At 41.3% G+C, this 22,226-nt stretch overlaps 1 pseudogene; it reads left to right on the plus strand.

Moving 5' to 3' along the window:
• The window catches only part of LOC129025749 (testis-specific basic protein Y 2-like), an 83,037-nt pseudogene extending 63,952 nt beyond the window's left edge, over window positions 1–19,085 (plus strand).
• Window positions 19,086–22,226: the final 3,141 nt, after the last annotated feature.

Genomic DNA, 22,226 nt, shown 5'->3' on the forward strand with positions numbered 1-22,226 from the left:
TGATTCTCTTTTTCTGCCTGATCCCTGCCTACTGGTGACATTTGGCCGTATCTCTGAGCACACAACCTGTGTGATGTGACTCTCTTATTCTCTCTGTGCTTTGACAATAAGAAGATTGTGAAATGTTGATGAGTCCAGCACTTGGGTAAGGTAACTCTTGTCTGGTTGCTGAACAACCCCCACAAACAAGACTTTTGCTGTAATTCAGGGCCCAACACCTGGATGATGTTACTCTTCTGCCTAGGTCACGCATAAAGAGGGAATTAGGGCACGTTGCTTGGCCCAGTCCCCTAATGACATGACTCTCCTGCTTGTGCCAGAGCCACAGAAGGTATTTTGATATACCTTTTTCCCTTTCTGTATGTGTTTTGGCTCCCATAACTTTGCTGGTATTCTTCCACATGTTGTTGTATCATATTGCTGGTTCCAGCCCCCAGTTAATGTGACCCTCTTTCCTAGGCCCTGCCTAGATAGAGTATTGTGACACATTGCCTGGCACAGCACCTAAGTGATGTTAACCTTCTGCCTAGATTTTGCCCACAAACGGAATTATGACAGATACCTTGATTCCATTCAAAAGCATGATGATCAAGCTTATATTGGGATTCAGCCAACAGGAGATATTTTGCCTCACATCACTAGGTTTAGATCAATAAGTTAGTCCCTTCATTGCATATTTATATAAAGCTCAGAGAAATTTACAACACTGATTCATATCATAAAACCTTCCAGTGTGGTACAGAGATATTTATAACAGATCCCAGCAAAAAGTTGAGATAGTGAGTCTCCACTACACATTCAAATGAAAGTAAAAGTTGTTATCTTCTCACATTTACAAATCTCGTTGTTAAGGTCCTGAGTCTAACAAGTGAATACAGGACCAAGTTGGAGTTGTGATTTTCAAAAGCTAATCTTGTCACAGGTGGGATGCTGACTCATATCTGGTCCCAGGTCACAGACTTAAAAATGGTCTCATCTCTGAAGCCAGCCTACAGGAGAGATGCTGAGTGTCATACCTTGATTTAGGGCAATATGTAAGATCGTGAATTCATATAAGCTTGTGGGCCTCAGAGAGATTTTCAGTTCTCATGCGTGTTGTATAATGTTCCCAGATATTGCAGAGAATGTCATACAAGGGTCAGCACACACATGAGATTGTGACTGTCGTATAAACAATTAGCTAACCATTAATTGTTTCACCCTTAAAGGTGAAGAGATTGTGTCATATCACTTGGCATCATACCCCAGTGTTGAGGCATTTTTGTTTAAATTCCTTTCCAAAAGGGCATTGTCACATATCACTGGGTCAGAATAATGATAATGGGACTCTTCTGCCAGGGCCTTTAAAACAGGGGATATTTTCACACACCTCCAAGCCTATTGGCTAGGTGATATGTCTCTCCTCCCAGTGCATTGCCCACAGGGGACATTGTGATATATCACTAGATATAGCATCTAGGTAATGCTCCTGCCTGGAACCTACCCACCAAATAAATTGTGACATACAACTGAGTGCAAAATCTAGGTGACATGACTCTCCTATTTGTCCTGGACTCTTCCAAGACAGGGAATTACTACATATTGCTGAGCCCAGCACCCAGGTGTTGTGATTCTTTTTTTATTTGTATTTTTCATCAAATATGTCTATGTTGGGCATGGTGACATGTTACTTGATGCTCTACCCAGGTGATGTGGCTCTTCAGCCTGATTTCTGCTCACATGTTAGATTGTGACATACAACTAGGAAAGCAGCCCATGCCCTGCCCTACTGGGAGAGTGGGATCTATCTGTGAGCCCAAGACCTAAGTGAAGCGACTCTCTTCTTCAGCCTGATCTTTGCAATGAGGGCATTGTGACATATTGCTGAGCCCAGCACTCAGATTTATTGACTCCCGTTTCTCTTGAACCATACAAACAAACAGAAATTTTGACTTATTGCAGGGCTCAGCACACATATAAGGTTACTCTTTTGCCCGGATTTTGCATACACTGAGAATTATGGCATATAATAATATATAATAATAGCACACTAAAAATGTGACTATCATGCTTTCCTGCAGCTGCAGAAGGCATTTTGGCATATACTGAGCTAATTCTGTAGGTGTCTTGGCTCTGATGTTTTGCCCATTCTTTTTCTACATATGGGATTGTGTCATGGTGCTGGGTCCAGTACCCAGTTAATAAGACTTTAATTCCTATACACTGCCTAGAGATGGCATTGTGACATGATGCTTGGCACAGCACAGTGATGTTACACCCCTGCCTAGTTTTGGCCCACAAATGGGACTATGACATATACCTTACTTCAGTTCACAGGCATGATGGTCTAAATTACACTGGGAATCAGCCAAAGGAGATATTTTGCCTTTTATCACTAGAACTAGGCAATAGGTGAGGTTGTGGGTTGCATATTTGTACCAAACTCAAAGACCTTTACAACACTACCTCATAATGTATAAACGTGTGCAGTACAGAGAGTTTCATGACATGGACTAGCAAAAATTCAGATTGGGACTCTCGATTACACAACCAAGTAAAAGCAAACATTGTCACTATTCCATAAGTCCAAACCTCACTGTTAAGGTCTTGAGTCTAACAAGTGAATACAGTACAAAATCTGAATTGTGACCTTCCTATGTGGATCTGGCCATAGGTGGGATGGTGACTCATTTCTGGATCCAGCTTACAGGCATAATAAAGTGTCTCATCCTTGAACCCAGACTACAGAAGAGATGTTGACTATTATACCTGAGTTTAGGGTAATATGTAAGATCAAGAATCCATACAAGCATGTAGGCCTCAGAGTGGTTTGCAACTCCCATGCATGCTGTATAAAGCCTTCAAATGTCATAGAGTGTCAATCAAAGCCCAGGAAACACATGAAATTGTTATGTTCGTATACACAGCCAGTTCACAGTTAATGGTGTCACCCTCAAAGGCAACAAAATTTGGTACATCACTAGGCCATGTACCCAGCCATTGAGACGTTTTGGCATAAATTCTTTCCCATGAGTGCATTGTGACGTATCACTGGGTTCATATCATTATAATGTGACTCTTCTGTCTGGACCCTGCCAACCGGGGATATTATCACATATCTCTGGAGCTATAAGTAGGGGAATTTTCTCTCCTGCATGTTCCCTGCCCCCAGAGGACATTGGAAAGTATTAACTGAACATCTAGTTCATGTGACTCTACTCTCCTACCTGGGTCCAGCTCACCAAGGAAGTTGTGACATACCGCTGATTGCAAAATCTATGTGATGTGGCTTTCCTTCATACTCTAGACTCTGCCAAGCCAGCAGATTATTACAGTTTGCAAAGCCCAGCACTTAGGTAGAGTAGAGTGACACTCCTGTTTTTCTTTTTTTCCTGTCAATAGTGTGCTTGGTGACATAATCTTTGAGGCTGTCACATCACCAAGATTATATTGTATCACTGGACCAGCATAAAGCTGACACTTCTGACTATGCCCAGCCTTCAAATAATACTATACTGTATAAATGGCTCAACACCCAGGTAATGTGACTTTCCTTTCTTGTCCCTGGTCTCAGATCAAGTTTTGACATATATCTGGGTTAAGCACACATGCAGAATAATAACTCTCATACCTGGACCCAGCCAGTAGAGATAATTGACTCTCATAGCCAGTCTCATGACAATGGGTTATGTCCTGGGTTTTTCAATTGTATAAAGTTCACAAAGGATTATAACACTCAGGTATATCATATACAGCCTTAATTGTACAATGATTGTCATAAGAGAGGCCAGAAATGAACTGAGAATGGGACTTTTAAATGCACACCTAGCTGACATGATTATCATTCTCACAAGTGAACAGGGCCTAGGAATGAGATATTAATCTCACACATAAAAAACAGTCAAATTTTAAATAATTACTCTTATACATAGATCTGATTCACAGGTGGTTTGGTAAAGTTTGAACCATGATTCAGCACACCTGTGGTGTTATGTCTTCCCTACTGGAACACAATCTTCAGGTGGGATTGGGGCTCCTACACATGAGTCTTGACCATTGTTGAGACTGTGACTCCTCTACTAACATCTACCTTATAGAAAGAGTTGACTCGTACAGGAAACCAGGTGTTGTGTGGCATGTGAATCTTATTTCCAAACATATCTGAGAGTGTGATTGGGACAGGTAAACATGTCCAGCACATGAATAATCTGACTCTCTTTTCTAGGCCCAGCACACAGATTAAATAGTGCCATATGTTGAACAAGCACCAAAGAAATGTATAATACCTTCTTTGGCCTTGCCTGCAAAGGGCAATTTCATATATCACTGGGACCATCACCCAGGTGATGTGAATTATCTGCCTAAAACCTGCCTACAAGAAGAATCGTGTTTTATATCTACATCCACCATGAATTGATGTGACTTCCTTCTACTGCCTTGGCCCAGCACTTACAGTGCCTTTTGACACATAAGCAGAAACTGTATCCAGGTGATCATTGTCCTTTTTGGGTTCTGCCAACAGGAACATTGTAACATATCACTTAGCTCAGAATGTAGGTGATGTTTCTTTGCATTTTCCTAGGCCCTGACCACAGGGAGATTGTGACATATTTCTGGGTCCCAGGACCCTTGTGAGGTCACTCTCCAGCCTTGGTAATGCACATAAGAAGCATTGTGAAAAATAGCTAGGCCAATTGCCCAGGTGAAGTGAGTCTCCTCTCTTGCAAAAATCCTGCCCAGAGAAGAGGTTTTGATATTTCACTGATACCAGCATCCAGGTGATCTGACTCTCCTGCCAGGGTCTTGTCCATAAAGTAGACTGTGACTTCTCACTGAATCCACACCCATGTAGCTGATGAGATTTCCTTGTCTTCTCTCTGGCCACTGCCAATGTTGTGCCTTATACAAGAGACCATAATAAAAGCCTAATAACAACACATGCATCTGGAGCCAGGACATGTGCAGAACAGTGACTCTTATTCTTAAAGCTATATACAAGTGTAACTGTGACATATACCTTTGCCCAGCTATTTAATGATTTAATAATTCTGCATAGGGATAGCATCAAAATGAGATTTTGACAAATCCTTGGTATAAACATCTTCATGATTTGACTGTGTTATCTTAATACTATCCACAGGAGTGATTGTAACATATTTCTGCTCCATCACGTAAGTTACATGACTGTTCTCTCCTGCCTGTACATGATTTTCTTTGGTAACTGTATCACTTCTAAACACTGCATCCAAATGATATGACTCTCTTGCCTGGGCCCTGTCAAGAGGAGGCATAATGATATATTTTGTGTTCCATCATTTACCTGATATGGCAGCTCTCCTCTCCTGCTTGGACGCTGCCAATAAAGGACATTGTGCACCAAGCTGGATCTAGCACACAAGTTATGTGGCATTTCTACAGGATCCTGCCTACAAGGAGAATATTGGAATATTTCTGGCCAAGAATTTAGGTGATGTGGCTGTTCTGCCTGCTTTATACCCACAGAGAGTGTTTTATATATATACATAAAGTCTGAGACAGACTCACAGATGATGTTACTCTTTGACAGAGCTATGCTTCATAGAGGTTATTATGACATAACCCTGTGCCTATCACCTCAGTGAAGTGACTCCTAAATTAGGCCCTACAGACATGGAGTATTGTGGTATAAACAGAGAATATATATATATATATTTATATCAGATATATATATATATCAGGTATATATATCAGATATATATATCAGATATATATGTATATCAGATATATATATATAACAGATATATGTGTGTATATATATATAAAACAGATATATATGTATATATACATAAAACAGATATATATGTATATATATATAACAGATATATTTATGTGTATATATATATATATATATGTATACCTAGGCACAGCTCACAGAAATAATACTGACTCTCATATGTGGACTCAGCCCACAGAGGATATTTTGACTCTTATAAATAAGTTTACAGATGTTTGTGATGTCTTGGATCACCTTCTGCATATGTCACAAATGATTACAACAGTCACACATATTTTACAAAGTCTGGTTTATACAGACAGAGTGAAAGCAGGGCTCAGCACACAGGAGAAATTTTGAGTCTTGGAGGAACACCTAGCTGACAGTAAAGCTGTCATCTTCTCACATGGATGAAACCAGCTGTCACATATGAAGATAAGACATGTGTCATATTATAAATCTCATCTGTGGGATTTTCTGACAATGTGATTGTGATATAGATCTTTGCTGAGCACCTGTGTAATTTGACTCTACAGACTTGTTCCAGACTATCTATGGGATTGTGATATCTATCTAGGCCAATCTCGAGGTGATGTGACTCTCGTGCCTGGGCCCTTCTCTCAGTAAGGATTGTGAAATATCACTTGATCTAACACGCAGGGGATGTTACATTTTTGTGTGTGCCATGCCCATCATAATTATTATGACATATTTCTGTGTCCAACTATAGGTTATGTAAATCTCCTCTATGGAATGGGCCCTGGACAAAGGAAGGATAGTTACTTATTGCAAGGCCAGGCACACAGGTGAGGGTACTGTTTTTCCAGAAATATGTCCCCAAAAAAGGCATTGTGACATATCTCTGGGCCTATCACCTATGTTATATGGCTTTTCTGCTTGGGCACTGCCAACCTAGAGAATGATATATTTCTAGGACAGACTCATAGGTGACGTTACTCTTTGACAGAGCTATGCTTCCTAGAGGTTATTATGACATATCCCTGTGCCTATCACCTCAGTGAGGTGACTCCCAAATTGGGCCCTACAGACATGGAGCATTGTGGCATGAGCAGAGAACATGCACCTAGGTGATGTAACACTTTTACCTGGGTGCTGTCCTTAGTTAGCCTTGTGACATATGTCAGGACCCAGCCCCCAGTGATGTGGCTCTTCTGTCTGGTTTCTGTGCACACATTACTCTGTGACATATTCCTACAAAAGCACCTAGTTGATATAATTCTCCTCACCTGCCTGAGCTCTGCCTACTGGGGACATTGGGACATATCTCTGAGCTTATGGCCTAAGTGATGTGACTCTCTATTTCTGCCTGGGCCTCACAATAGGATGATTTTGACACATTGCTGAGCTGAGCTCTCAGGATATATGACTCTTTTCTATTTCCCAAACCATGTCCCCCTTAAAAGGAATTTTGACCTATTACAGGGCCCAAGACCCAGATATTGTTACTTTTCTGCCTGGTTTCTGTAAAAAGAGGAAATTATGGCATATTTCCTATTGCTGTGCCCAGCACCATTATGATGTGACTCTCCTGTCTGTGCTGGAGACACTGAAGGTATATTGACATATCTTGGGTCCGTTATGTATGTATTTTGGCTCTCATAACTTTTCTGGCTTTTTGTCACATTAAATGATGTCATATTGCTGGGTCTAGCACCCAGTTAATTTGACCCAATTTTCTATACCCTGCTTAGAGAAGGCACGGAGTCATATTGCTTGGCACAGCATCTAACTGGTGTTACCTTTCTGTTTATTATTATTATTATTATTATTATAATATACAAATGAGATTGTGACATGTATCTCGATTCAGTTCGTATACATGATGATCATGTTTATACTGGAATTCAGAAAATAGAATATATTATGCCTCTCATCCTTGGATTTAGGGCAACAGGTAAGTCCTGGGTTGCATATCTTTACGAAGCCCAAAGAAGATTACAACACTGACTTACATTGTATAAATTCATTGGTGGTAAAAACTTTCATAACAGGGCCCAGTGAAAAGTTCAGATTTGGACTATTGGTTACACACCCAAGTAAAATTAAATGTTATCACCCTCCTACATACACAATGCTGACTGTGGAATATGACACAAATTTGGAACTGTGAATTTATATGTGGATCTGTCTGGAGGTGGGATAATAATGGCTCTTCTCCTTTAACCCTACCTATAAAAGAGATGCTGACTATCAAATCTGAATTGAGGGCAATATGTAAAATTTTGAATCCATATGAGCATGAAGGTCGCTGAGAGGTTTGCAACCCTCACGCAGGTTTTATAAAGCCCTTGGATGTAAAGAGTGTCATACATCGGCCCAGCATACATGTGAGATTGTGACTCTAATATTCAAGCTTAGCTGAAAGTTAAAGGTGTCACCCTAAAAGATGAGGAGAGTGTGTCTTATCACTAGGTCTGGTAACCAAGTGTTGAGAATTTTGGCTTAAATTCTTGCCGATAGGTGCATTGTGAATTATCCCTGGGTCAGAATCCTAATAACGTGAGACTTCTTCTTGAACCCAGCCAACAGGAGATATTATCACATATCTCTGGACCTACCAGCTAGGTGATGTGTCTCTCATGCCAGTGCCCTGCCACAGAGGACTCTGGGACATATCTCTATAGTATCTAGGTAATGTGGCTCTCCACTCCTGCCTGGATTCTGGCCACTGAAGAAATTGTGACATACCACTGAGTGCAAAACCTAGGTGATGTGACTCTCTTCTTTGTCTTGGACTCTGCCAATGAGTTTGGCTTGTACTCTGCTAATGAGGAAATAATAATATGTTGCTGAGCCCAGCACCTAGGGGTGTGGCAATCCTCTATTTTTCAACCCAGTGTTTAGTTGTCATGATAATATTATCTGAGACTGTACCCAGGTGATATGACTGTTCTGACTGGGTCCTGACTGAAAAGGAAGTTATAATATATCCCTTGCTCAGCACCCAAATAATGTAACTCTTCTGTCTTGTCTCTGTCCAAAGGTGAAATTGCGATGTATACCTGGATTCAGCTCATATGCACAATAATAACTTTCATACCTAGACCTAGCCAGTGGGAGATATTTGACTTTCACAGGCAGTCTTAAGGCCATGAGTAATGTCCTAGATCTCACACCTGTAATAATTCACAGGAAATTATACTATTCAGGCAAGAGTTTCATAACAGGTACCGGCAACCAGGTTCTATTGTGACTCTTGGATGCATACACAACTGACACGATTTTCATTTTCACACATGTACAGAGCCTACAAATGAGATAGTAAATCTCACACACATAAGCAGTTGAAGCTTGAAATTGTTACTCTCATACATGAATCTGATCCATAGGTGGTTTGGTGATGTTTGAACTATGATTTAGCCAACCTGTGGTACTTTGACTTTCCTACTGGAACACAATCTTCAAGTGGGATTGAGGCTCTTACATATGGATCTTTCCTATTTTTGAGATTGTGACACCTGTACTTCAACCCAACTTATAGGAGGTGTTGACTCTCATACCCAAAGCCAGGACTTGTGTGGGACTGTGAAACTTATTTCTGAACATTTTTGAGTGTGTAATTGAGAAGTATAACTTTGCACAGAATCTGAGTGTTTTGACTCTCCTTTCCAGGCCCAGAGCACAGTTGAAATTGTGACTTACGTGCACCAAGCACCTAAGCAATAAGTAACATCTTTTTTGGCAATGAAACATAGGGTACTTTTACATATCACTGAGACCAGCACTTGGCTGATGTGAAATCTTGGCCTGAAGCCTGCCTACAGAGAGCACTGTGGTTTTTATTTAAGTTGATTACTTAAGTGATATGACTTCCTTCTACTGTCTTGGCCCTGCACTTCTAGTGGATTGTGACACATAACTAGGTACTGCACCCAGGTGATGTGACTTTTTTGGGGGATGAAATTTCTCCCAATAGGAAGCTTTGTAACATATTACTTGGCTCAGCAACTAGGTGATGTTTCTTTCCTCTTGCCTGTGCCCTGACTGCCAGAGAGACTGTAACATATTGCTGAACCTAGCACCAAAGCAAGGTTACTCCCCTGCCTTGATCCTACACATAGGGGCCGTTGTGATGTATATTCAGGCCAATTGCCTAAGTGGAGTTTGTCTTCTCTCCTGCCTAAGTTCTGCTCACAGGGGGCATTTTATATGTCACTGAAAACAGCATCCAGATGATGTGACTCTTCTATCAGAGTCCTAGCCACAAGGACAATTGAGAAGTTTCACTGGACCAGCATCCACTAAGGTGATGGAACTTTCCTTTTTCTCTCTGCCCACAGGTATATTGTTCCATTTACCTGAGACCAGATAAAGAGCCTAATGATGATGCTTTTCCCCATGGCCAGGACATGTGCAGGATCATTACTCTCATCCCTGCCCCTTTTCACAGGTACTCTTGTGACATACGCCTTTGCCCAGCTCCTGAGTGATTTAATAATCCTGCATTGTTATAGCCCAGAGATGACATTTGGACCTATACCCTTGCCAAGAACCTTTGTGATTTTACTCTCGTGTCCTAACAAGTTCTCAGAAGTGATCATAACATATCTCTGCAGCCGCTGTCTAGGTTACATGACTCTCCTCTTCTGCATGAACCCTGCTTCCAGTGAAGAGTAGCATTTCTAAGCACTGCACCCAAATGACATGAGTCTCTTGTCTGGGCTTTTTAAAGGGGAGGCTTTGTGATATCTCTCTGGGCCCATCATTTAGGTGATATGACTCTCCTCTACTTCCTGGACACACTCCACAAAGGGCATTATGCCATAGAGCTGAGCCTAGCACCCAAGTTTTGTGACATTTCTGTTAGGGCCCTCTCTACAAAAAAATTGGAGTATTTCTGGCTTAGGATATAGGTGATGTGGTTTTCTGCCTGTTTAACTGCCACAGATGAGATGGTGCCATATATGTAGACACATCTAAAATGCATGATAAGGACTCTCATATGTGAACCCAGTCAATAGGAAATATTTTGACTCTTATAACTAGGCTTAGGGAGATAAGTGATATCCAGGATCTCCTTCTGGTAAAAAGGTCACAGAAGATTACAACATTCACGTGTATTTTATAGCATCTTTGTGTTGTATAGAGAGAATCATAACAGGGCCTAGCACATGGAGAAAACTGGGATTCTCATATGCACATTCAGCTGACAGTAACGGTTTTCACCATTACAGATGATGAAGGCAACTGTCCTACATAAAAGTAGAACATGTGTGATATTGTAAATCTAAGCCCTAGAATTTTATTCCATCATGACTGTGATATAAATCTTTGCCAAGCACCTGTGTGAGTTCACCCTTCAGACTGGTTCCAGCCTACCTATGGGATTTTGATATCTACCTAAGCCAGCCTTGAAGTGATGTGACTCTTTTGCCTGGGCCCTCCACTCAGAATTATAACATCATTGGATCCAGCACACAGGTGACATTACATTCTTGCTTGTGCCATGCTCGCAGACATCATTGTGACATATTACAGTGTCCATCAGTTAGAAGATGTCACTCTCCTCTCTGGAAAGGGCCCTGAACACAGGGAAAATTAGTGACACATTTCTAGGCCAGGCACACAAGTGATAATGCTCTTTTGTCAGGGCTATGCCCAAAAAATGGCATTTGACATATCACAGGACCTATCATGTAGGTGATATGGCTCTTCTGCTTGAAACTTGCCCAGTTGAATAGTGACATACTGCTAGGCCAGGCACAAAGGTGATGGAACTCTTCTGCCAGGGCCATGCTTTCAAAAATGCTTTGTCATCTATCTCTGGGCCTATCACAAAGGTGATGTGACTTCCTGCTTGGTCCTGCCCACATGAAGTATTGAGATATAAGCATGGAATCTGCACTTAGTTGATGTAACCCTCTTGCCTGGGTCCTTTTTTAGGGGGACTTGTGAATATCTCAGTACAGAGGACCACGCGATGTGGCCCTTCAACCTGGTTTTTGCCCACATATTAAATTGTGACATATAGCTAAAGAAGCATCTAGGTAATATGGCTCTTCTTCTGTCTGAACCCAGCCTACTGGTAATATTGGGCCATATTTCTAAGCCTGTGACCTAAGTGATGTGACTCTATTTTTGTCTAGGGCTTTACAATGGTAAGATTATGACATATTGATGAGCTCAGAACTTAGGTAATGTGACTCTCGTCTTGTAACTGAACAATGCCCATGAACAGATCTTTTGCCGTATTTCAGGGCCTAGTACCCGGATGAAGTTGCTCTTCTGCCTAGGTTGTGCATAAAGAGGAAATTGTGGCATATTTCTTGGCCTAGAACCCTAATGATGTGACTCTCCTGCTTGTGCCGGGACCACAGAAGGTATTTTGACATATCTTTGGCCCATTTTCTAGGTGTTTTAGCTCTTACCACTTTGCTGAGTTTCTTCCATGTGTGGTTGTATTATATTGCTGACTCCAGCCTGAAGTTAATGTGGCCCTCTTTCCTAGGCGCTGCTTACAGAGGGCATCATGACATATTGCTTGACAAAGAACCTAAGTCATGTTAACATTCTGCATAGGTTGCTAACAAATGGGATTATGACAAATACCTTGCTTCAGTCCAAAGGTATGATGATCAAGCTTATGTTGGGATTCAGCCAACAGGAGATATTTTTCCTTTCACCACTGGGTTTAGGTCAAAGAGTCAGGTTATTCATTGCATGTTTCTACAAAGCTCACAGTAGTTTACAACACTAACTCATGTAATAAAAACTTCCTGGGTGATACAAAGTGTTTCTTAACAGTGCTCGGCAAACAGTTAAGATTATGATTCTTGACTACACACTCAGGTGAAAGTAAGTTTTTTACCATCCTACATTTACAAAGCCCATTGTTCAGATCCTGAGTCTAACAAGTGAATACACCACAAAGATGGAATTGTGACTTTCATAAATGAATATGGTCACAGGTGGGATGGCGACTCATTTTTGGAGCCAGCTCTCAGTCATGATAATGATCTCTTCCTTAACACCAGCCTATAGGAGAGATGCTGACTGTCATACCTGGGTTTAGGGCAATATGTATAATCATAATTCTGTAAATGCCTGTAGGCCTCAGAGAAGATTGCAACTCTCATGTATATTGTATAATGTTCTCAGGTATTATAGAGAGTGTCATACAATGGCAAGCACACACATGAGATTGTGACTCTCTTATACACAGATAGCTAACATTTAATGGTGTCACCCTTAAAGATGAGGAGATTTTGTCATATTTCTTGCACTAGTACCTGGTGTTGAGAACCTTTAGTTTAAATTTCATTCCATTAGGGCGTTGTTACATATCACTGGGTCAGAATCAAAATAATGTGACTCTTCTTCCAGGGCCCTGCAAACAGAGGATATTTTCCCATATCTCCAGGCCTATTGGCTATGTAATATGTCCCTCCTGCCAGTACCTTGCCCAGGGGAGACACTGTGACACATTGCTAGATTTAGAGTCTAGGTAATTTGACTCATCCCTCCTGCCTGGATCCTCCTCACTGAAAAACTGTTATATACCATCAAGTGCAAAGCCTAGGTGATGGAAGTCCCCTTTTTTTCCTGGACTCTGTCAGGAGAGGGAATTATTACATATTGGTGAGCAGAGCACCCACGTGGTGTCATTATCTGTTTTTATAAGAAACCTGTCTACACTGTGGATGGTGACATATTACTTGCAGTTGTACCCAGGTGATGTGGATTTTCAGTCTGGTTTCTGCCCATACGTAAGATTTTGGCATATAACTAGGGCAGCATTTAGGTGATATGACTCTCCCTTTCTGCCTGGGCCCTGTTTACTGGGGACACTGGGCTATATCTCTGAGCCCATGAACTGAGGGGAGTGACTCTCTTTTTCTGCTGGGTCTTTACAATGGAGAGATTGTGAAATATTGTTCAGCCTAGCAATCAGGTTATTTGATTCACCTCTTTTTTTTTTCTCAAATCATGCCCACAAACAGAAATTTTGGCCTATTGCAGGGCCCAGCACCCAGATAATGTTACGCTTTTACATGGGTCCTGTATGTAGAGAATGTTATAACATACTGCTGGGCCCAGTACCCTGAAAATATAAAACTCATGACTTTGCTGGAGCCAGAGAAGGTATTTTCACAGATCCTGGGCCCATTATGTAGGTGTTTTGGCCCTCATCTTTTTGCTGGTTCTTTTTTTTTATTTGTTTTGTTTTTTGGTTTTTTTCCACATAATGGATTGCTTCATATTGCTGAGTCCAGAACTCAGTTAACATGACTCTAATTCCTATACACTACCTAGAGAGGGCATTGTGGCATGTTGCTTGGCACAGCACTTAAGTGATGTTACCCTCTGGCCTTCTTTTTCTGCCCACAAATGGGACTATGACTTCAGTTCACAGGCATGATGGTCAAATTTATATTGAGATTCAGCCAATAGGAGATACTTTACCTTTCATTGCTAGGCTTCAGACAATACGTAAAATCTGAGTTGCATATTTGTACCAAGCTCACAGAGCTTTACAACGCTAACTCATCATGTATGAACTTCTTTGGTGGTATAGAGAGTTTGCTGATAGGGACCAGTGAAGAGTTCAGTTTGAGATTCTTGATTACACACCCAGGTAAAAGCAAGTGTTGTCATCATTCTACATGTCCAAAGGTCACTGTTAAGAACATGAGTTTTACAATTGAATGCCGTACAAAGTTGGAATTGTGACCTTGGTATGTAGGTCTGGCCACAGGTGGGATTGTGACTTATTTCTAGATCCAGCTCACAGGCATAAAAATGAGTCTCATTTCTAACCCAGCCTATAGAAGAGATGCCCACTATTACACCAGGGTTTAGGGGAATATGTAAGGTCATGAGTCCATATAAACATGAAGGCCTTAGAGTGGTTTGAAATTCTCATGCATGATGTATAAAGCTTTTGAATATTGATGAGAGTCATGCAACAGCCCAGGATATTAGTGAAATTGTTACTCTCATATACACACCCAGCTCAGAGTTTATAGTGTCACTCTCAAAGACAAGAAGATTTGGCCTATTAATAGGCCTAGTGCTTAGGTGTTGAGACTATTTGGCTTAAATTCCTTTCCTTGGGTGGATTGTGACATATCACTGTGTTAGAATCATAATAATGGGACTCTTCTGTCTGGACCCTGCCAAAAGGGGATACTATCACATATCTATGGGTCTATAAGCTAGATGATTGGTCTCTTCTGACAGTGTCCTGCACCCAGAAGACATTGTGAAATATTGTTTGGCTTCACATCTAGGTAGTGTGACTCTCATCTCCTGCCTGAACCTTGCTCAGCAAACAAATTGTGACATACCGCTGATTGAAAAACCTACATGATGTGACTCTCCTTCACATTCTAGACTCTACCAAGAGAGAGGGTTATTACATGTTGCAGAGTCCAGCACATGCATAGGTGGAGTGACTCTCCTCTCTTTTCTTCCCTTTCTATGGTGGGCTTCGTGGCATATTATTTGAAACTGTAACCAGGTGAAGTGACTCTTCTGACTAGGTCCAGCATACAAATGAGATTATGCTGTATCAATGGTTCAGTGTCGAGCTGAGTTGACTCCCTTTCCTTGTCCCTGCTTACAGGTGAAATTTTGACCTATACCTGGATTAAGCACGCATGGACAAAAATAACTCTCATACCTGGACCGAGCCAGTAGGAATATTTTGACTCTCATAGCCAGTCTCATGGCCATGGGTAAAGCCCTGTGTTTTTCACTTGTATAAAAGTCATGAAGGATTATAATAATCAGGTATATCATATAAAGCATTAATGGTGCAAAGAGTGTCATAACAGAGACCAGCAACCAGGTAAGAATGTGACTCTTTTAGCTGAAATGATTGTAATTCTCACATATAAGCAGGGTCTAGGAATGAGGTACTAAATCTCACACATTAAAAGCAGTGTATGTTTGAAATAATTACGCACATACAGGGACCTGATCCACAGGTGGTTAACATTTGAACCAGGATTCAGCACACCTGTGGTGCCATGACTCCCCTCCTGGACCACAATGTACAAGGGGGATTGTGGCTCTTATACATGAATCTTGTCCGTTGTTGAGATTTTGACTCCTCCATTTTGACCCAACTTATAGAAAGAATTGACTCACATACACAAAACCAGGACTTGTGTGGGATGTGAAACTTATTTCCAAACATATATGAGAGTGTCATTGGGACAAATCACTTTGTCCAGCAAATGAATAATTTGAGTCATTTTCTGGGCCCAGATCATGGAAGTAATTGTGCCATATGTGGAGCAAGCACCTAAGCAATAGATAACATCCATCGCGGCTCTGCCTTCAAACGGAAATTTTACATATGTCACTGGGACCATCAACCAGATGATGTGAGTTATCTGCCTGAAACCTTTCTACAAAAGGAATTTTGTTATATATCTAGGTCCATCATATAAGTGATGTGACTCCCTTCTACTTCCTTGGCCATGCACTTACAGGGCATTGTGACTAAGAACTGGGTACTGCATTCAGGTGATGTGATTTTTCTTTTTGGGTTCTGCCAACAGGAAGCATTGACCACATCACTTGGCTCAGTACCTAGGTGATGTTTCTTCACTTTTGCCTTGGCTCAGACCTCAGGGAGATTGTGACATATTTCCTGGGACCAACACCTATGTGAGGCCACTCTACGATTTGGTTACTGCACAGGATAGACATTGTGACATACATCTAGGCCAATTGCCTTGGTGAAGTGAGCCTCCTGTCTTGCCAAAGTGCTGCCCAGAGAGGGGGTTTTGATATGTCACTGAAATCCAGGTGATGTGACTCTTCCACCATGTTCCTGCCCACAAGGTGAATTGTGATGTCTCAGTGGCCCAGACCCACATAGGTGATGGGGCTTTCTTGTGTTCTCTCTGGCCACAGGTGATATTCTGCCATATACCAGAGACCAGAACAAAAGCCTAGTAACAACTCATATGACTGGAGCCTACGAGTTGTGCAGGATGGTGACTCTTAGACTTAAGCCTTTTCACAAGTGTAATTGTGACAAGTACCTTTGCTCAACTCCTGAGTGATTTAATAATTCTGCCTAGGTATAGCAAATGAGATTTTGACAGATACATCGGTCAAGCACCTTGGTGATCTGACTGACGTATCTTAAAATGTCCTCAGGGGATATTGTAACATACTTCTGTATCCTTCATCTAGGTTACATGACTCTTCTCTCCTGCCTGTACCCTTCTTCTTTTAGTGATTGTAGTATTTATAATCCCTGCATCCAAATGATATGACACTCTTGCATGGGACCTGTCAACAGGAAGCATTTTGACAAAATTTTGGGCCCATCATTTATGTGATATTTCTCTCCTCTCCTGCCTAGACACTGTCCACAAGGGATATGGAGCCACAGAGCTGGACATAGCACATAAGTTATGTGATATTTCTTAGAGGGCCCTGACTACAAAAAGAATATTAGAATATTTCTGACCCAGCATTTATGTGATAGGGCTGTTAGGCCTCCTTCTTAACCACAGAGTGAATTGTAACATATACCTATGCATGGCTCACAGCCATGATAATGACTCTCATATGTAGACTCAGACAATAGAGGATATTTTGCATCTTGTAACTCACTTTAGGGACATGCGTGATGTCCTGGATCTCCTTCTTGTACAAAGGTCACAAAATATTACAGCAGTCATACATATTTTACAAAGTCTTTGGGTTATACACACAAAGTCAAAGCAGGGCTCAGCACACAGATGAAATCGTGAGTCTTGTTTGCACACCCAGTTAAAGCTGAAAGTAAGAACTCATTATCTCACATGCATAAAGGTAACTGTCACACATGAAACCTGGCATGTATGGTAAGATGGTAAATCTCATCTTTCGAATTTTCTGACAGTGTGAGTATGATATAAATTTTCACCAAGCACTTGTGTAATTTGATGCTCTGGACTTGTTCCAGCTCATAGGTGGGGTCATGAAATCTACCTAAGCCAACCTCAAGTTGACATGACTTTCCTGCCTTGTTCTATCTCTCAGTAAAGATTGTGACATATCACTGGATCTAGCTCCCAGGTAATGTTACATCCTTACTTGCACACTACCCACAAAAATTTTTGTGACATATTTCTGTGTTTACCTCATAGTTGATGTGAGTCTCCTCTCTGGAATGGGCACTGCACAACAGAATGATAGTGACATAATGCAAGGACCGGTGCACAGGCAAGGGTCCTCCTTATCCTGTGGATGCCTGGAGGTGGGCAATGTGACATATCTCTGGGTCTATCGCCTACATTATGTGGCTCTCCTGCTAGGGTCCTTCCAACCTTGAAAGTGACACTCTTCTAGGCCAGGCACACAGGCGATGGTACCCTTTTCCAGGGCTATGCTTCACACAGCACCTTATGATATATCTCTGGGCCTGTCACCTAAATGAAGTGACTCTCTCCCTGGGTCCTAACCAGATGAAGCATTGCATCATAAGCAGAGAACCTTCACCTAGTATGATGTATCTCTCTTGGCTAGGTGCTGTGTTAAGAGCAATTTTTGACATATCACAGGACCCAGCACCCAAGTGATGTGGCTCTTCTGCATAGTTTCTGTCCACATGTTAAATTGTGACATATTTTGATGGAAGCACATAGGTGATATGGCTGTCCTCATCTGCCTGAGCTCTGCCTGGTTGGAATATTAGGACATATCTCTGAGACCATGACCTAAGTGATGTGACTCTCTTTTTCTTCCTGGCCCTTCATAATAGGAGGATTTTGTCAAGTCGCTGAGCCCAGGATTCAGGATATGTGACTCTCCTATTTCTCCTTAACCCTGCCTAGAAAAAAAGAAATTTGACACATATTACTGCCCAGCCTGCAGATCATGTTACTCTTCTGCATGGGATCTGCATAAAGAGATAATTATGGCATATTGCATATTGCTGGGCCCAGCACCCTTAAGATGTGATACTCCTGCCTGTGCTGCTGATACCGAATGTATTTTGGCATATATTTGGCCCATTATGTAGGTGTTTTGGCTCTCATAACTGGGCTGGGTTTTTTACACATATGAAATTGTGTCATATTTCTGGGTCCAGCACCCAGTTAATGTGACCCAATTTCCTACACCCTGCATACAGAAGACATTGTGACATATTGCCGGGCACAGCATCTGAGTGATGTTACACTTCTGCACAGTGTTTTGCCCACATACGTGATTATAACATATACCCAGTTTAAGTTCACAGCAATGATGATCAAACTTATATTTGGATTCAGCCAATAGAAAACATTTGCCTTTCATTGTTAGGCTTCGGGCAATAGATAGGGTCCTGTGTTGCATATCTGTACCAAGATCACAGAAACTTACACAACTAACTTACATTTTATAAACTCTTTTGTGGTAGAAATTTTCATAGCAGGGGCCAGCAAAAAGTTCAAATTGGGACTCTCGATTAGACACCCAGGTGGAATTAAAAGTTGCCACCATCCCACATTTACAAAGCCCACAGTTGAGTCTTATACCTAAGCCTTTCCACAAGTGTAATTGTGACATATATTGTAGTTCAGTTCCTGAGTGATTTAATAATTCTGCCTAGATATAGCCTACAAAAGAAAGTTTGACAAATATCTGCACCAAGCACCTTGGTGATTTGACTGTGCTATCTAAAAAGTGTCCTCAGGCAAAATAGCCACATATTTCTGGACCCATTATATAGGGTATATGACTCTCCTCTTTGACCTGTACCCTGCTTCCTATAGTAATTGTAGCTTTTCTAAACACTGCATTCAAATGACATGACTCTCTTTTTTGGAGAAACTCTCCTGTTGAGAGGCATTTTGACACATGCTTGAGCCCAGCTTTTAGGTCAGATGACTTTCCTCTCCTGCCTAGACACAGCCCAAAATGAACATTGTGTAACAGAGTTGGATTTAGCACACAAGTTATGTGATATTTTGGACAGGACTCTTCCTGCAAAAAGAATACTGGAATATTTCTGGGCCAGCATTTAGGTGATGTGGCTGTTAGGCCTGATTCATAACCACAGAGCAAATTGTAACAAATACCTAGGGAGGGCTAGCAGGAATAATAATGACTCTTATATGTGAACTCATCCAATAGAGGATATTTTTACTCTTAAAATTCAGTTTAGGGACATGCATGATGTCCTGAATCACTTTCTTGTACAAACATCACAAAAGATTACAACACTCACACATATTTTACAGAGCCTTTGGTTTATACAGAAAGAGTCAAAGCAGGGTTCAACTCATATGACATTGTGCATCTTGTATGCACATCCACCTGTCAGTAAGGACTGTCATCATCTCTCATGGATGAAGGCAACTGTCACACATGGAAGCAGGACATGCATGGTTTTGTAAATCACATCTTTTGAATTTTCTGACAGTGTGATTGTGATATAAATCTTTGCCAAGCACCAGTGTAATTTGACCCTCCAGGCCTGTTCCAGCCCATATACGGGATTGTGCTATCTACCTAGGCCAACCTCGAGGATATGTGACTCTCCTGCCTGGGCCCTTCTCTCAGTAAGTATTGCACATATCACTAGATCTAGCATCCAGTTGATGTTCACCTTCTTGTCTCTGCCGTGCCAACCGAAATTATTGTGAACATATTTTTGCGTGCACCTCATAGGTGATGAAACTCTAATCTCTGGAATGGGCCCTGCATAAAGGAAGGATGGTGACATATTGTGAAGCCAGGCATACAGCTGTGGGTACTTTCTGCCAGTGCCATGCCCAAAGTAGGGCATTGTGACATATCTCTGCACCTGTCACCTAGGTTAAGCGGCTCTCCTGCTTGGGCCCTGACAACCTGGAAAATGACATATTTCTAGGCCAGACACACAGGTGATGATACTCCTTTGCCAAGACTATGCTTCACAGAGGACTTTGTGACCTATCTCTTGGGCTAATAAACTAGTTGATGGGACTGAATGCTTTGGCCTCACACACATAGAGCATTGTGACATGAAAGTGAAACCTGCCCCAAGGTGATGTAACCCTTTCACCTTGGTTCTGAACAAATGGGGACTTGCAGCATACCTTAGGACCCAGCACCCAGGTTATATGGCTCTTCTGCCTGGTTTCTGCCCATGTGTTAGATTGAGACATATACCTAAAGAAGCACCAATGAGACACTGCTCTCCTCTTCTGCCTGAGTTCTGCCTACTGGGGACATTGGGACATGTTTCTAAGCCCATGACCTAAGTGACATGACTCTCTTCCCCTGCCTCAGCCTTTATTTTTTTTTTTTTTTTTTTTTTTTTTTTTTTGAGTTAAACGTATTTTTATTAATATCATAATTTATATTATAATTTTGTATTAGACCAATAAGATGACATATTTTTAAAATATTTGATTAAAATCCTGGTGATGATCATAGCAGGATGCATCACATGCTATTTCAACGTTGATATATACACATAAGTAACTGAATGTTGGATAACTTTTCATGAGCTTTATATTATTAATTTCTAACTTTTTTTTTTTTCTTTCTTTTATTATTATTATTATTATACTTTAGGTTTTATGGTACATGTGCGCAATGTGCAGGTAAGTTACATATGTATACATGTGCCATGCTGGTGAGCTGCACCCACCAACTCGTCATCTAGCATTAGGTATATCTCCCAATGCTATCCCTCCCCTCTCCCCCCACCCCACAACAGTCCCCAGAGTGTGATGTTCCCCTTCCTGTGTCCATGTGTTCTCATTGTTCAATTCCCACCTATGAGTGAGAATATGCGGTGTTTGGTTTTTTGTTCTTGCGATAGTTTACTGAGAATGATGATTTCCAATTTCATCCATGTCCCCACAAAGGATGTGAACTCATCATTTTTTATGGCTGCATAGTATTCCATGGTGTATATGTGCCACATTTTCTTAATCCAGTCTATCATTGTTGGACATTTGGGTTGGTTCCAAGTCTTTGCTATTGTGAATAATGCCGCAATAAACATACGTGTGCATGTGTCTTTATAGCAGCATGATTTATAGTCCTTTGGGTATATACCCAGCAATGGGATGGCTGGGTCGAATGGAATTTCTAGTTCTAGATCCCTGAGGAATCGCCACACTGACTTCCACAAGGGTTGAACTAGTTTACAGTCCCACCAACAGTGTAAAAGTGTTCCTATTTCTCCACATCCTCTCCAGCACCTGTTGTTTCCTGACTTTTTAATGATTGCCATTCTAACTGGTGTGAGATGGTATCTCATTGTGGTTTTGATTTGCATTTCTCTGATGGCCAGTGATGGTGAGCATTTTTTCATGTGTTTTTTGGCTGCATAAATGTCTTCTTTTGAGAAGTGTCTGTTCATGTCCTTTGCCCACTTTTTGATGGGGTTGTTTGTTTTTTTCTTGTAAATTTGTTGGAGTTCATTGTAGATTCTGGATATTAGCCCTTTGTCAGATGAGTAGGTTGCGAAAATTTTCTCCCATTTTGTAGGTTGCCTGTTCACTCTGATGGTAGTTTCTTTTGCTGTGCAGAAGCTCTTGAGTTTAAT

The sequence above is a fragment of the Pongo pygmaeus genome, chromosome Y, assembly GCF_028885625.2.
Source record: "Pongo pygmaeus isolate AG05252 chromosome Y, NHGRI_mPonPyg2-v2.0_pri, whole genome shotgun sequence".
NCBI lineage: Eukaryota > Metazoa > Chordata > Mammalia > Primates > Hominidae > Pongo > Pongo pygmaeus.